Source organism: Periophthalmus magnuspinnatus, chromosome 2, assembly GCF_009829125.3.
Source record: "Periophthalmus magnuspinnatus isolate fPerMag1 chromosome 2, fPerMag1.2.pri, whole genome shotgun sequence".
Taxonomy (NCBI): domain Eukaryota; kingdom Metazoa; phylum Chordata; class Actinopteri; order Gobiiformes; family Gobiidae; genus Periophthalmus; species Periophthalmus magnuspinnatus.
Genome location: NC_047127.1, coordinates 3,896,958 through 3,914,936, shown reverse-complemented (window position 1 = coordinate 3,914,936; position 17,979 = coordinate 3,896,958). Strand labels below are relative to the sequence as shown.

The 17,979-nt window shown below is 38.6% G+C and overlaps 1 protein-coding gene across 2 annotated transcripts in view; it reads left to right on the top strand.

The window, feature by feature from the left end:
- Positions 1-17,979, top strand: part of hdac4 (histone deacetylase 4) — an 87,567-nt gene that overhangs the window by 3,383 nt on the left and 66,205 nt on the right. The window lies entirely within an intron of this gene.

The window sequence follows — 17,979 nt, the reverse complement described above, 5'->3', positions numbered from 1 at the left end:
TTTTCCACAGCATGGCTTTAAACATACCTATCTCCATGGAGACAAACAAGCGACAGGTCGAGTTACGCATCAGATCTGCGCAGAGGAGACGCTGCCTTTTTCCGTAGCAGCGCCCAGACTATGGAACAGCCTCCCTTTTTCTTGCCTGTCAGATGTTAAATGCCATACTGTGAAACATCCCAGACAAAGCAATAGCATCGCCATGGAGACAAGTATGAGGCAGACGATTTAAGTGACAGATCTTTGCTTAAAATGTGACTTTTTTCAGTGATTTTATGATTATGATTTTTAATATTTTAATGATGAGACTGATAAAATTGGCATCGCTGTTTTTTCGGTCCCATTTGTTCGTCTGTTGCTTCTTACCTTCTCATTTCCGCTCGAAGCATCGGCTGTGACTCATATGTGGCCATGTGTATTTCTTATAATGGAAGAATAATGGACGCATAATTTAGCAAATGTAATTTTTAGTTGCGCCTTGACAACAGCTTGGGTATATGCGACGCTGCCGGAAGCTAAGACAGAGCGTTGTTAGGCAGTTACGTGACTCATGTCTGCTGGAAAACAAACCTATACATACTTAACGGGCCAATATTACGCCATTTTCTGATCCATGTTATTTATAATGTCGTTTCCTCATCGCAAACAGACCTGGAGTTGTGTTTTGTGTCGCTCAAACATGTTTAACACGCAAACCCTGCTTATTTAGACTGAGTTCTTTGCTGCTGTCAAACCGAAAACACCCTGTTCCACTGTGTTTTTAAACTTCATACAACTTCACTGGAATCATTTTGATAATTTCAGTTCTGGAATTGCCAATCTTCACTGAACTAAAGCTAAAAGGGTATCTGTTAACCCAGGGCTGTCCAAAGTACAGCCCCGGGGCCAAATACGGCCCTCAGACCAATTTTTCTTGGCCCTCATGGGTCGTCCTAAACTGGCCCAATTGATCAGGAAGTATTTTTTTTACTACAAATTGCAATTCTACCTCTATAACCTTAAAAACATCGTATTGCATAGTGACACAGACCTAAAAATAATCTCCTAAGTTTCATGAAAGGTAAAACATTTCTGTCAAACCTGTGTTGAATCCACAATTTGACTCGCTGTATCGACACTGGTCTGTGCCCCTCGGCTTCAAATACGTTTCAGTACGCGGCCCTCGGTGAAAAAAGTTTAGACACTGGACCCTGCGTTAACCTGAAAACTACCACATCGTGACATCACAAGGTGGAACGTCGCATTTTGAGCTTTGGAGATGTTACAGACTAATAATAAAGTGTGACTCAGACGTGTTGCGAATGAAACAAATCGCAACTCCGGGTGTGTTTTTGAAGCAGTAACAACATTATAACTCGGCTTAAAGCTCATAAGAATCCATTTTGTGTAATATAGGACCTTTAAAAAAATCATTTTCGTTCTCGCTTTGGGAACATTTACCATTACAGCCTATTGAATAACCTCACACACTCAGCCTACCTTGTTAGATAAACGCGATTTCAAGAGGCCAGCGCACTTATTAGGAATTGATCAGTCTTTTATATTCTACTTCATTTTGCTCACACCGAAATTCATTTTATCTTCCTCTGTCAAAAGAAACGCATTTTGTTTGCCCGTATGAATAGATGTAACACTATAACTCCGAATAGCTGTAGATAAGTTCGCGGCTCCGGCTCACTGTTGAGAAAAAGCACGATTCCTCTCCCCTGAGTCGTCAAGCGTCATTTTCAATCCCATAAAATCCCCGCCGCCTATACAAACACTGCCTCCTCTCCCCGGAAACTTCCATTCATCACCACTGCCCCGCCGCTTCGGGACGCGTCGGCAAAATTTGTAACTGTCATTTGCAGAGTAATGAGAATTTAACTTCCCCAATACGCTGAAGAAAGCCACGTATCTGCCACACTGATATACGCAAACCTTCCCATTATGAACACAGATACGAGGAACGCAGTAAAAACACTCGGCGACGCTACTCTTAATTGGTTTGATTCGATATAAAGGAGGCGAGGAGCGAGAAAAAAGGGGGGGGGGGGGGGGGCAGATTCATTAAGAAACTGCCCTCTTTGGCGTCTAATCAAAGAGTTGTTTGGAGGATGCGGGAATACAGCTGGAAAAGGTTAGATTCCCGAGAGGTACCTGTCAGTGGAGTGTGTTTACGCTGTACACTTGGGATTGTGTGTACTATAAATACCGCAGTAGGACAGAGCCCGGGGGGACCTCCATCAGTAGTGGTCCCGCGTCCCCTGTTTCTTCTTCTTTTTCAACACATCAGCTCCAGATGGGACGTGGTGTTGTCATGATACTAACATTTCAAACGAAGGTGTAAACTCATTACTAGACCTGCCGCAATAATTACTAGACGGAGTTGTCGTTCGGTGTAGGAAAGCTGGAACAATGTGTTATGAGGGTCAGTATTTACTTTTTTTTTGCAAAAAGTGAGAGATTTTGGGTGTTTTTGTTGTAATATGATAAGATTTGAGCTGTGGAGGTGTGAATAAGTCACTTTTATGGCGAATTATTGGTATTTTCGGCTGTTTATATGTCGCAGCTCATTTTTTGTTTTAAAAATGGTTTATCTTGCATTATTTAAATCTTAATTAGTGGCATAAATTAGTTTGAATATTATTGCTTATCACGGTATTTCTTTATAGTGACATATCGTGCTTCAAAATTAGTTGTTCTGTTTGTAATAGTATTTTGTTCCTAATCCTACTTTAGGATTTTTGTGTCAGTGGCGTAAATGAGTTTAAATATTATCGTTTATCGTCTATATTTTCTTCAGCGATACATCAAACTTCAAAATGTGTTATCGTGACAGGTTTACTCAGTGCAGTACTGATTCTGATACCACGATGAGAAGTAAAAACACAATACACTGTCTTTTTTATTACAATTTATTCATTTCCTTTTTAAATTTGTAAATTCATTCCTTTGTAAAATATTGTCTTTTAACTGTAGAAAATATTTGACGAAATTAGGGGCATTTTTTTTAAATTATTACCTATTTTTTCCTGCCACTTAATAAATTACAGTTTATATTTAACATCTAGTTTTGTTACTTCCCTCGTCCCTGTGTAATCCCTCAGTCGTCCATGTGCGTATACTCGTCTTTGCGTCTCATACTTGTTCTGATCCAGCTCAAAATCATTTAAAATCTTCAGAAAAGGTTCATTTCTGTCCCGTGAATGTGATTTTTTAGTATCGATACCTGCTCAAATGAGTATCTAGCTTTGATACTTGTTTTAATATCAGTTAGTGTCTGATTTTTGACACTTTTGACAACTTTACTTACCAGCATTTAACACTTTTTCATCCACTACGAATATAAACACATGGGGGGAAAAATCTCGCGAGATCTTGTGGCACGAGATCCCGTCCCCACCCAACCAGCTCCTCCACCCTGGCACTTTCTCCACAACCAAAGAGCATTACATTGTTAGATGAACCTGGGATTAGCGCAGCTCAACAGTTATCATTACACGGCCCTATTCTAATTCCCGCCAACGCGTCTCCTTCACGAGCAGCACGGGAAAATGAGCTCCGTTAATCCACACCAATGATATTCTCCGTCAGATGTACTATCAAAGTGGAGTCATCCGTGTTTACTCTTGGATTTAATACTTACAATCTGAAATAGGCCGTATTAAATATTCAATTGTGCTCCAATGTAGAGCAGCAGCAAAGATACGTCTCATTTGAACACGCTGGAACTACACATTTGAATTGAAAATAAATAAAAAAACATATCTTACAACAACTCTGCTCGGCATGTAATCAACTGAAGAAATTCTTGGTTTGTGCATCTGTTTGTGGAGCTGATAAAAAGTCTTATTTGGATTTAAATAACAGATTAAACGCGTTAAAGTCTCCAGCAAACTAATTTAATATATTCTCCTTCCTGCTGTTGTCAATACATTGCTTATAATCTCAATGCAAATATACTTAAAGGTTCTATGGAACACAAAATAGACTCTTGTGAGGTTTAAATCATGTTAGAACGCTGTTATCGCCTCAAAAATAGTGTTGAGAGTTGTGTTTTGTTTCATTCACACATACATCTCCAAACCTCAAAATGCTCTGTTCCACCTTGTGATGTCATGAAGTGGTCGTTTTCAAGTTAACCGCTACCTCTTACCTTTAGTTCAGTAGCAAATTGTAATTCCAGGGCTGCAGTCACCCAAATGATTCTAGTGAAGGTGTGTGGAGTTTAAAGACACAGTGGAGCACTTCCTGTATTACCACATGATGACATCACAAGGTGGAACAGAGTGTTTTCTGTTTGAGGAAGGCCTTTCTGACGCCTAAATATGCAGATTTTGTGTGTTAAAGGTGTGTGAATGAAACAAAACACAACTCCAGGTCTGTTTGCGATGAGGAAACAACATTATAATGACGCTTCTCACAGCTCTAATGCACTAAATGAATATAAATATAAATATAAATATAAATATAAATATAAATATAAATATAAATATAAATATAAATATGTGCTTGTGTCCCTAATGAAAAATGAATGTAACACACAAACAAAAAAATAAATAAAAAAATCTAAAAACAAAAAAAAAAGGCGAATTTCATTAACCCAAGTAATCCACATTTGAAGTACATGGATGTATCGTAGTACCTCTGATACGCAGTAATGACAACAGACGCCTATACAATGCAGAGTTGTTTTGATCCTCTGCTTATTGAGCTTTACCGGCAGCTCACTGTAAGTAGCCGCTCTGGACATTTCAATCATATCATATCTGCAGCAGCTCGGGGATTTACCCAGATACCAGGGATTCATTTGACTTAATAGACCAGGGTCCATATACCGAGTACTGCATACATACACATACTGTACACACGCAGCGCCACACGGACACGGGACAGCAATGTTAGCCACACTTCCGGGGCATCCGGCTTACGTGTGTGATCTGATGAGAGTGGAAATTAGACCTGCATAGCGTATAGCAGCGGTTTCAGATGACATCACAACATTGTATAGGATAATATGTAATACAGGACGCAGATCAAATTAATGTTGCTCGAATGTAGTTTTTTTTTTTTGTAATACAGAGTTCTAAAGTGCGGTCACAAATAGAAATGATCAGGTTCAACATTTGTAGATATTTTAACAAAGTACAGCGTAATCAATAGGAAAAAACTGGCTCTTGTCTCTTGAGTATGACATCATCCAGTGGTAGAAGAAGTACTCAGTTTTCAGTGTTACTTAAGTAAAAGTACACATACCGGAGCAAATTAATATTGAAGTAAAAGTAAAAATATCACATGAATAAATCTGCTTGAGAAAAAGTATTAAAGCAGGCATGTCCAAACTGTGGCCCGGGGGCTAAATGCGGCCCTCCGATCAATTTTTTTAGGCCCTCAAGCCTCAAGCGTATTACTTTAAACAGTACTTTTTACCGTACATTTCTGAAAATCTACTTTAATAAGCCCGTATCAAATATTTAAGGATGTAAGCATGAATAAAGGTCTAGGGGTTCAGTCTAACTTGTAATAATAACGCAGATTTGAAGTATTCACTGTATTCGCGATCAGTCTATGGACCTCAATCGCCCCTCAACTTTGATTTAATGAGAAAAGTTTGGACACCCCTGTATTAAAGTAAAGTGTAAAAATGTACTTAAAGAGTAAAAAGTTAAAGTATTTTTTGCAGTAAAAGTATTTGAGGTCTTATAAAGCTTCAAATGTAGTGATTTTGATACAGATTTGTGCTGAATTTGTTCAACAGAAACAACTGAATCAATCGTTTTTTCCTTGCTGGTTTTATTTGTATATTTTTGTTTTGCTCAAATTACGAACTTGATAAAAATAAACCCTCAGACTTCTCAGCAGGTCTCAAAGTATAACAAAAATACTTCTACTTTTCAGTCTTGTTCAAAAATATAGTGGAGTAGAAAGTACAGATACTGCTCTTAAATGTAGTGAAGTAAAAGTAAAAAGTATCCCCTTAAGTAAAGTACAGATACAGAACAGTACTTTACTACTTGTACTTTGTTACATTCCATCACTGGTTTCATCATGTTCTCGAATCTAAAAAAAAAACACCAATCGAAATCTAATCAAAATCACAGTTTGAGCGAGTTTCGGTTGTTTACATAACAGAACGTCCCCTTCACTGAACAAAATATCCAGTGTTTTTATCGAAAATTCTTGTTGTAAAATACATGGGATTCTTGTATTACTTTATCAGCTCATATCTGAAATGTGAACGCTCCGGGAGTCGTTTACAACACGCAACTTGGACAGAACTTTTTAAACATAAATTGCTCTAATCACAATGACTTTTTAAAAATCTAAAGCCGCAGCGGAGATGACCTGAAGTTTACCCGCGGCATCGCCATCACACGCTTTTTTTACTCGAAATCCTACCGCCGTCTTTGTTTCTGTTTGGAGTTTTCACAGACAATTACCTCAGTCCTTTCCAAGACACCATGCAGGCAGACCAAGCTTCTTTATTACTATAATTTTTTTTTTAACGTATCACCTCGTGCATTTGTTACCCGCTCCTCGTGCTAATATTGTGCAGTAATGGTTTTCACAAAAGATCCCGGTGTTATCGTTTTAATATAATAACTTTTGAGCTTTCTGAAAACATGCCCAGCTCTGACGACAGCCAAGGCACCAAACTTCTTCCCTTCTGTGCAGTAGCGGAGCGTTTACAAAAGTATCAAAAATCAGATACTAATCGATACTAAAACTAGATACTCATTTGAACAAGTATTGATACTAAAATGTCACGTTCACAGGACAAAAATGAACCTTTTCTGAATAGATTTAGAATGATTTTGAGCTGTATCAGAACAAGAAACTATTATACGTCCATGGACCACAGTGGAAAAGGGCTGGGTATCATTAAGAAGTAGCCGATACGATACATAGACCTCGATACTTATCTCGATACAGTGCACTGTCGATTTGATACAATACGATATGAAATATTTCAAATCGATTCAATATGATTTTCAGGACACTTAATGATCAACCCATTTTCACAAAAAATAAATATTAATTTTACTTTTTTTTTTTTATTTAGCTTCCATTTATTGAAGATGAATGAACTTAACAGTGCATTTTGTTTTGAGCATTTACACAATTACACAAACACATCAGACTGTTCCATGTGTCAGTGTTATTCATCCACAGTTTATACAAGCTCCACGTTTACATTTACACAGGGACACGTGCAGTTTAACGACTCTGAAGTATCACAACATATCGACTAAAACACGACTGTGACGGTAAAAATCTTTGTTAAACCAAAGTTAATATGAAATAAACCGATTTTAATCATCAAAACAGTGAATCAAATGTCAGATGTTCTGCTTAAACGACTTTCTTTCCTGTAAATAAACAACTCAAATGTAGCGCTGTGACAGAATAAATTGGTAAAATATACAAAAAATAAAATAAAATTCTTGGTGATATATCGATACAGGAGCCCACAATATCCATACAGTATCATTAAATGAAACGATACGATATATTGATATTTTGATATTTTTTGCACACCCCTACTACAGAATGTACCTGGATTACACAGATATAAGGCCACATGACGATATAAAACAAAGTACTACCATTTAATATTGATAATCACATTAGCGCACAGGTGTCAAACTCAAGGCCCGCGAGCCAAATGTGGCCCTCAACATCATTTTATGTGGCCCTCGACAGAATAAATTAAAAAGTATGACGGTCTTAACATGTTATTTTATCAAGAGATACACGTTACACAGCTATATTTTTACATCTATGCGAATGAATGTGCAATATTTTTAAGTTGAATAAGTAATAAATACAGAAACAGTTAATTAAAAAGTTAAAACAGTACTTATATTTATTTTACATCTGGCTCTTTGACCACAGCCATTTTGCTGATGTGGCCCTCGGTAAAAATGTGTTTGACGTCCCTGCGTTAGAGTGTTTCTAATTATCAGCGTGGTATCGGAAATTAATCGGCGTATTGCGTATCGAGTCTATTCCTTAGTCTCATGCGCTCTGTCTGACTTTTTAATAGCTTTACTTTATGTTTGATTGATACAGACCTACGCGCAGTAATAGTACAAACATCAATACCTTAACCTCTGCTATAATCTTACGAGTCCATTCATACCTGCATCTGTGTTGTCAGCGGAAAAAAAATAAAAAAAACATTCTTGGTCCTCCGAGCTCTGCCGAGTGTGGGCGTCAATTTGAGGTGTTGCTTTTCCAGTTTGACGGACAGCCCCGCGATGCACTGCCTGGAAGGGAGCTGTACCACGTGCCGGCTTTGTGGCGCTTGTCAGTCTTAAAGTGAAGCCGTTTTTTTTTTACACGCCGGGGAAGCACAACATTCATTTGTGTGTGGGTTTTTTTATTTATTTATTTTTTCCTATCGGGTGAAGTCATTGCATTGATTTTGTGGCTTCAGGTTGCATCAGCGCTCCTCCCTGTAATGCTAAATTGAATTGGTTTTATACGCAGTTATGGTGATTAAACAACGTTAGCTTTGTGCTAGCATAAACACTGCGATTTAAAGAGGTGGTATTTACTTCTATGGGCTAACTGCTAACACGTAACATATTTAGATCACCGTGTTGCCTTTTATTGTTTTGAAAATGCTATATTCGCCCCAAAACAATGAAGACGCTCTGAGGTCTTCTCTTTGCTCTCTGTGCTAAGTCACTCCCCCTTCAGAGCGCCATCAGAACACAATCGGCGTACATCCCTCTAATGAAACAACATCACATCAAGTTTGTGAAGTTTTGTGACAGTTTTGTATCATGTTTTTGTATATATATGGAGAGTTTTCGTGTGGGAGCGTGTGTGATGTAGGCATGTGGGCGGAGCTTTTTTTACAGAATCTTACAGCTAACCGTACGGAGGTTTTGAATGGGGTCCAGGAGAGATCGCTACATTACTCAAACATGCATGGGTGACATCTAAAACCTCTTCAGGCATGTTTTTGATGAGGGAACAACGTTATAACATGGTAGAATGCTCCAAAAAATGGATTTGGCATAATACCCCCTCTTTAAAGACTTTAGATTTCCTGCTTGATCCAAAAGTGGCAAACAGTACTTCGTTTTTTTGCACTTAACTCCTGTCAGTGTTGGTGCGTGCCCGGACTCTCACCCCGCTCCCTTTTAGTAATCTGTAAATGAGCTTACTAGCACGCACGTTTTTGATCCAGGACTTAATTTTCTTTATTACAGCCTGCGTGGGATTTTTAGATTAAATATCATTTGGCATAAAGCTGTTTTTTAGTAAAGTGAAAGCAGGCTGGGGGGGCCCCGTGCGTGCGTGTGCGTGGACAAAAGAGGGTCGCGCTGATAACAGTCTGTTGTGGACCTATCTGTGAACAGGCCCAGTGTTTGAACAGAAGTGATTAGCATGTGTGCTCACAGCTTTAGCATGTTAGCTCCGCACGTTTGTTGTAGACTTTTGTTTGGCAATGCAACACGATGCTAAAAAGGAGAGCGTTTAGCTGGCTGTTGGCTACCGCTTTGATCAATAGGATAGAAGACAGTGTGAGTAAATCTCCACGCTAACAGGACCATAACAGTTGTTAGCGTGGCTCGAGAAAACTTTTATAAATCAGGAAGTGAGGGCGCTAATGGAGCTTGGGATCCAGCTATTTATGATCCTATATCGATTAACAATGATATTATAATTACAAAATACAAGTTCAAGTTCAGTATTATGAGGTGTTTTGGGACAATATTGGTAGGCAAATTGTCTTATTGCACCACTTTATAGACGAAAATGGGATATCAACTGAAGCGATACCTTTGGAACTGATATCTGATCCATTAAAATGTTCAATATTGGCGCTGATATCTGATTCCAGTATCGTATCGGTGCTTCGCTAAAGTATTGTGGCCAAGAACAGGAGGCCGTTGCCATGAATAATCCCATATCAGATGTTCTTCCTGGAAACATGATCAGTGTCTGTGTCATGTGATATAAACAGTGTTGCTATGGTTACTTCATTCATATAATGTAAGTGTAAACCAACAGTGATGTAGTCAATGAGGCTGTATATTAGTATAAGTATAGATATTACGATATTGACTGACACAATAATCGATATATCGCAGTAACTCCAAGGTTCTCCATCTAAAAAAATGCATTTTTTTAAAAAGAATATGTTAAATTATGTTTTTATTTTGACAGGGGCATTTACTTATTTGTTTTGTTATAACTGAAATTAATAAAAAAAAGTATATTAAAATATCACAATATCATGCTGCACATCCAATACTGGCATCGGATATTGGCTTCCAAGTATCAGTTCAGGCAATATCCTGGTTGGACATATACATTGATGTAATAAGACTATTTCCTGGTCATATTTGGCCCAGAAAGTGTCATAATGTTTGAATTTATATTTATACAAAGTTGTTGTGTAAGCTGTAGTTACTCGAGAGATGAACAACAGCTACCACATTTTCCAGAGTACAAGTCGCACCGGAGTACAAGTCACAGCGGAGTATAAGTCGCACCAGCCAAAAACTGCATAACAATAAAGAAAACAACATATATTTCACATATAAATCACATCTGAGTATAAGTCGCACCCCCGGCCAAACTATGTAAAAAATGCGACTGGAAAAATGCGACTGGAAAAATGCGAAAAAGTGCGACTTATAGAACAGAAAATACGCCACATAACACATTTATATTTGGATCAGTTTTGTCTTATTTTATTTTAATTTAAAGGAAATAAATGCTGTTTACAGTCTCTGCACCTGTATCAGTAAATACTTAAAGCTATACTATAAAAATTGGTATCGGAGCTGAATCTTTGTACAAAATTGCTTGGAAATTCTTGTATTTGATCGTGTAAGTAGTTGTTTGAATCCTAGAGACTGTAGCCGTCCCTGGTCAGCTGTGTTTGCACTTTTTCCACTTTGAATTTCACCATAACCTGTTCCACATCCTAACAATAACTGTATAGATTACGCTGAGAGTTTAGCTTTGATGTAGTATATAAGTAATCTTCCCAAACTATTTCTCCTGACCCCGTTCGCCTCTTTCCCATGATCCTCTGGGGCCCTGTGGCCGCGCTCGCCCTGGACATGGCTTTATCAGCACCTTGTGACAGTTTGAGCCGACTTTCATCCGCACACGAAACTGCCGTCTCTGAGTTTTTACGTCATGGGGAAGGGGAAAGAAAAAGGGACAAAAACGAAACCGGCGGGACGCACATACACAGCTCTGATTAGGCGCTTGTGCCGGTCACCGTGTTAATCACTCACAGGAACAGAAGGGGGATAAGAGGCGCTTTCTAGGAAGCCTTGGAAGTTAACAATATCAAGGACTGGGCAGCGTTGATAGCAGACAACAAATCAAAGTGTAAAACGTGATAAAGGAAGTTACTGTTAGTGGTTTTGGCTGTTTGCGCAGTACGGTTACATAGGCGTCGTAGTGTAGCAAACAGAAAGGCAGGGACAAAATAAAAAATATGTTTAAATTTTGTCAGTTACGAACAAATTAATACAAATAATACTTACAAAAAGCTGGGTCTAAGCGGGGTCAACTTAACCACAATGAAACAAAACCAAAACGAACCAGACAAGAGCAGGTGTGTTTAAATACAAGAGGACTTACCCAAAATGAACACAAGAGGGAGCTACTACACTACAAGATAACCTAAAACTACTAAATTATGCACAGTAACAATAAGGCAAATGAAATTATAACTATACAGACAATAACAGTGATTGATAAAATAACTTTAAGTGAACTAAATGAGCAAAAATAACGTAATAGTCGAGGTCCAGGCTCTGCCAAGTTCTTTTCAGGGCCGCCCTCCTCCTGCCTGGGTCTTTTGTCTGGCAACTCAAAAGAAACTAGTGTAAGTACATTCAGACAGATATTAACTCAAATGTGAATAAAGGAACTACCGTATTTTCTGAGCTGTAAGTCGCACTTTTTTCATAGTTTGGCCGGGGTGCGACTTATACTCAGATGTGATTTATATGCGGAATATACGTTTTTTTCTTAATCATTATGCATTTTTTGGCTGGTGCGACTTATACTCCGGAAAATATGGTACATTAAACTATGTGTCTTTTAAATTAAATTAATGTACAGGGTTAAATGTAAAAGAAATTAAAGAAAAATACAGACACTATGGAGCGGCAGCAGTATCCACCACAGGCCTGTACTATCGTTTAATATGTGAACAGTGGAACATTATATATTTTTTGTACCATTTCTTTGCAAAAGTGAGGAGATTTTGGGGTATTTTTGTTGTATTACTTAGGCCTGTCATGACAAATTCTGAAGTTCGATATCACTGAAGTAAATATAGACGATAAACGATTATACTGAAATGTATTTATGCCACATTTATGGAACAAAAACCCGAGAGCAGACTTAAACTACAAAAACTACTATTCTAAATCTACAATATTGTTAAAAAATCATGAGCTGCAGTAAATAAACAGCAGAATGAAACACACTAGTACTTAGTTTGCATCTGTAATGAGTCATAGAAGTGATTAATTCAACCTTCTAAAGCTGAAATCATCATATAGCCAAAAAAATAACCAAAGGTTTCCATGTAGTGCAAAGAAAAAGTACACATAAAAAATACTGAGCCCCCCAAAATACTGTTCCAAGTGAAAATGTCACTTCTATGGCTAATTATTGCTTCATTCTGCTATTTATCTGTTGCAGCTCTTGCCACTGTAAAGTAATGATACTGTCTCTTTAAAAATTGATTGCTGGGATTATCTTGGATTATTGTTCTTGTATCTGTCGTGTAAAGTAATTCCAATATTATCGTTCATTGCAACATATCTCCATAGCGATATATCGGGCTTCAAAAAGTGTCACTCTTCCGTCTGCTTTTGGTTTGTGTAAAGTCTAAACCTGATAATTGGAAACTCTCTTTGCATGTTCATTAATCAGATTTGACGATTCCACACCGCTCCAATCAAGTTTCAGAAGTGCCCATTGATAAAATCGTGCTCAGCGCCTCTTTCTTCCCCCTCGTCGGATATACATACATTTGCGTGTGGGTTTTTTATTTATTTATTTATTCGTATGAGGTGAAGTCATTGCATTGATTTTGTGGCTTCAGGTTGCATCAGCGCCGGTCGCTCCTCCCTGTAATGTTAAATTGAATTGGTTTTATGTGCAGTTATGATGATTAAATAACATTAGCTTTGTGCTAGCATAAACACTGCGCTTTAAAGAGGCGGTGTTTACTTCTATGGGCTAACTGCCAACACATAACATACTTAGATCACTATTTTACCTTTTATTGTTTTGCGAAAGCTGTATTCACTGAAAACAACATATTAGCACGTTTGTGAGCCTCCCCTCGCTTTGCTCTCTCCGTGCTAAGTCACTCCCCCCTTCAGAGCGCTCTTTACAGTGGCTTTTCATGTATTAGAAATTTTGTGTTGGCTGTTTTTTAAATAGAGAAACTGTTGGTGTTAGTCAAGATACCAAAAATTCAAACTTGATTTCAATACTGGATACTCGATACCACCGATACTGATATTTTAGTCAACAGAATGTGATTTTCCACATTAAATAGCAGTACTTTCTTTTACCACGTTGCCTTATATCTGTGTAATCCCTCAGTCGTCCAGGTAGGTTCCGTAGAGGTCCATAGTGGGCGGTATTTTCAGCAGTATTTCATCGCTAAAACCTCGTCAAAAACTCGCACTTTGCTGAAATTAGCGTTGCAGTTTGATACCGAACACGACAATAAGACGGTTGGACGTATCATAAACTCACATCCTCTGACAGAGAAGATTGCTGCTCGTCTGCTGGATGAATAAATAAAATGTTTACATGGGTTTAATAGAGCTTAATGGGTTCCTGTAGGAGTCCCGGTCCTGCCTGCGTACACCGCCTCAGTCTGCCACTGTTACAAACACTAGCTGACTGCAACACGTCTGAAAAACAATGCTAAATATTGATTCTTGGGCCCATGATGTTCAAATATGATACGTCTGTTATATTAATGCTTTGTAAATGGTTAATAATGCATGTAGAAACAAACAACTGCGGGCTAGCGTCCACCGAATGTGTCAACGATAGAGATATTTAAAATACAAGGCAGTTGAAAGTAGTTTTAAGTGTTTAAGTACATATTTAAGTACTTTTCTTGATGTGTAGACTTGTCTTGATATTTACTACATCGACTAACTACGATTTAGTGGAAAAAAACATGGATGAGCAGGGCCGTCAACAGAAATTTGGGGGCCCGGGTCAAGAGCTTACAAGACCCTGGGGCCCCTGTCGACTCCCCCTTGTGATTAAGTATCTTTTTTTTCGCACATTCTGATGATATAATGATGATTATCTTCGTTGTCGATTATCACAATTATATAAAATGTCCCATGAACGATTATTGGGCCCCCTTTTACGTGACAGGTTTATAGCGATGGCGACAGGCGATGTGCAATACTTATAATTTTGCGATTTCTTCAGCTCCAGCAGACGTTCTATTCATAAGAGCGAGTCCATTCACAGAGCATTTGAATGAGTTTTAATCATATCTTTTTGCATCTTGTTCACAGAATCTTAGCGTTGACAATATTCACCTTATTCTGGAAGTTGCCGTGGGCGCCCGCCATCGTCGTTCGGGTTGTATTATTTTGCGTGGGGGCTGCTGATCTCGACAGCAAATAAGTTTTATACAGACTACAGAGCTGTTTTAAAGCTTCCAGAGAATCGCTGCAGTGTTGACTTGTTGGTCACATGAACATAGAACTTTTTACACAAATCAGCTGACTTTATATCAGATTTTAGCATCAAAACTTTTCCCAAATTCTCTATTGAAATGAATGGAAGTGTGACCACAAAAAATGCAGTTTGGAGCATTTAGAGGCAAAAGTGCGTGGGACCAAATAAGGTCAATACAACTTAATCAGAATTTGATTAATTGCACAGTCCTGATATTGATATTGAAATGCAGTCTTTTATTATCGAGATCAGGATATACTCACCAATGGTCTGTCTGCAGGGCCGGCTCGAGCTTTCAGGAGGCCCTAAGCTGAATTTGTCTCTGGGGCCCCCCGACAGCAGATGCCTCCTGGCTCAGCTATTGGTGATTCACATTTGACACATTATGACTCTGCGCTCATCAACTTGACCAGTTGTTTTTGGATTTATGTGACCAATGTCAGACTGAAAACATCCAGAATGTCACAACTACCACAGTCAAAAGAACAGAACATAAACATATAAGAGGGGGTCAAGAATTCTAGACAAGTTTCTGGTGGATTTTAATGTGTTCCAGTTGGTGCCAGTGAGCTTACATTTACATTATGTCCGGTCCTTGCGCAGGTGTAAACACAGAGCTGCCCTCACCTCTGCCCGACTCAAAAACAAATGTAGCAGCAACAGATATTTTGTTACTATAGATATAAAACAAATGTAATCGTTTCAGAGGGATAATTAGGCTGATGTAAACACACAAGCCCCGTTTCCAATAAAACTAGATATATTACATTATTTTCAATATAAATCTATGGGCTCTTGGGGGCCCCCTGGTGGCCTCGGGGCCCTAAGCAGCTGCTTTGTCTGCTTATAGGCTGGACCGGCCCTGCCTGTCATTAAAAGCATGTGTTTTGGAGCAGAGTTCAGACTTAGGAAGAAGAAATTTGACATGTTTTATTATGTTCATAAAATTAAGATCAAAAGCAAATTCTGTTTTTAATATGATAAAATACAATCGAAATCGTGATCAGTCAGTATATGAGGGAAAACATAGTGATGATTTTCTTGATTATATCACTAGGCCTGTCACGATAACACATTTAGAAGTGTGATGTACTGTTGAAGGAAAGTATAAGAGACTACTTCAAAACTGCCATAACACCTCACCTGCTTGTTAATCATTGATACCGGAACATTTAACACCAGATCACATGACTGTATTAGGCTAAGGATGAGCCACACCAAAACTGAGGCAGGAAAAGAGGCTTCGGAAAACTGGATACTTTGGTAACAAACTTGTATCCACACACCTGCTCCTGTTTTTAATGTTTTATATGGACTTGCACTTGTTTGTTGTGTTTGTTTTTTCAGCTTGTATTGTATTTTAAACCAGGCGCCCATGAAAAAGAGAGTCTGAGTTTGCCCCCTGCGTAAATAACCATAAAGAAAAAGAAAGAAAGAACTATACCCGATAAGCAATACTACTGAAACCAGACCATGAAGAAGAATTATCCCCTTAAAACGATTCTAAATGTATAAAAATGTAAAAAACTGAATGAAACACTGAAGTTATCAGGTTGAATCATAGACGTTCATAGTTCAGCCTTCTGCAGCTCGTCTTGTTAGTGTAAACACAAGCAAAAAAAAGTCCCCACAGTAAAAATTGACCCCCTCCCAAAAACAATATTCAGTTTATCATGTACTGAGCGATTAATCGACATAGTAATGATCGTGACAGGCCTCCGTATCGCTCAGTCGTACCTGTGCACATGTGTAGCCAGGTGCTAACAGCTCCTGCTCATGTGTTGTATCCTCTTAATAAAGCAGAGGACAGCTTCTCTCTTTGCCATTTGTTTTGATCCATCTTCCAGCGGCTTTCCAGGAAAAGCGGGCCTTGTTTACCACCCTCCCTCCCTCCTTCCTGATTCACATACTCACACAGACACTCACACAGACACACACAGACACACACAGACACACACAGACACACACAGACACACACAGACACACACAGACACACACAGACACAGTAAGTGCTAGGTGCAGCTAGTCATTATTTGTGAATGAGTAGTTTGAACTTTACATTGTCGTATTTCTCAAAATTAAAAATTAACACAAGGGAGTGCATAAAAAACGCGTGGAGATTAGCGTTTTATAGTTTTACAGCGCTGGATACGAGTGGGTGTGTGCACGTTTTATGCCTCTGAACCTGTGAACTTGACACAGTGCGCTTTTCCTCGAAGCCCCATCCGTATCTAGGCTACGGGCAGAAGCTGTTTGGAATCTAAAAATGCCTCAACACAACCAGAGTTTAGACAGCGCAGCTAAAAGTAAATAAACACACTCATTTGGGTCAGATTGGTGTGTACTTTAAGATTAGATAACTTAGTGCAGTGGGACGAGAACATATAAAAATAACTGACAGGGACTAGAACTTTGTGTTTGCTGACGATACAAACTCCTGTGGCTTTTGATGATGTTTTAAAAACGGTTGTCAGGCTGCATAAGAACAAAAGGGTGAGTGGCAGGTTAGCTTATCTGCACAATCCGTACACCGAGCTGGAAATTAGTTTTAGTAGAGAATTTGAATATATTTTTGTGGGATTTTGCATATTCCTTGTTTCTGTTAGCGAAGAAACACACTTTTCCTTCTTGTCCTAACTTTCTCACCCATCCTTATACGTAAGGTACGCTCCGCAACTTTTCTTGTCTCCATGGAGATGTTATAACACTTGTGAGTGATTCCACCAGATCAAATCTGTGGAGAGGAGACCCCATTTGTATTAAGAATGAGTGTTTTTCAAGGTGTCAGATTGTTACCGGAAGATTGTCAGTTCGAATCCCGCTCTCGACATAAACATCCCTGGTTGAGCGGTTACATTCACTGACCCACAAGTTGCTGGTGTGATTCTAGCTCCCACAAATGCACATTGTCGTTGTGTCCTTGGGCAAGACACTTAACCCACCTGTGAGTGAAGGTAGAAAAGAGCTATGTAAAGATGTGACTATATGCCCAAACCTAAACTCCTAAAGATGTGATGGGTAAACACATTTATCACAGTGTTATATAATCTACAAACCTTATTAAAATAGTTTGGCTTGTATCAAACTGGAAGACCTCAGCCAAGGAACTAGACCAGGGGTGTCAAACTCAATTTCACCGAGGGCACATCAGCAAAATGATTCGTCTCAAATTTGCAAAGATATAAAAAATATGTCTGTATAACTGCGTGACTCCTAATAAACTGACATTTTAAGACAGTCATACATTTAAATTTACCTTGTCGCGGGCCACATAAA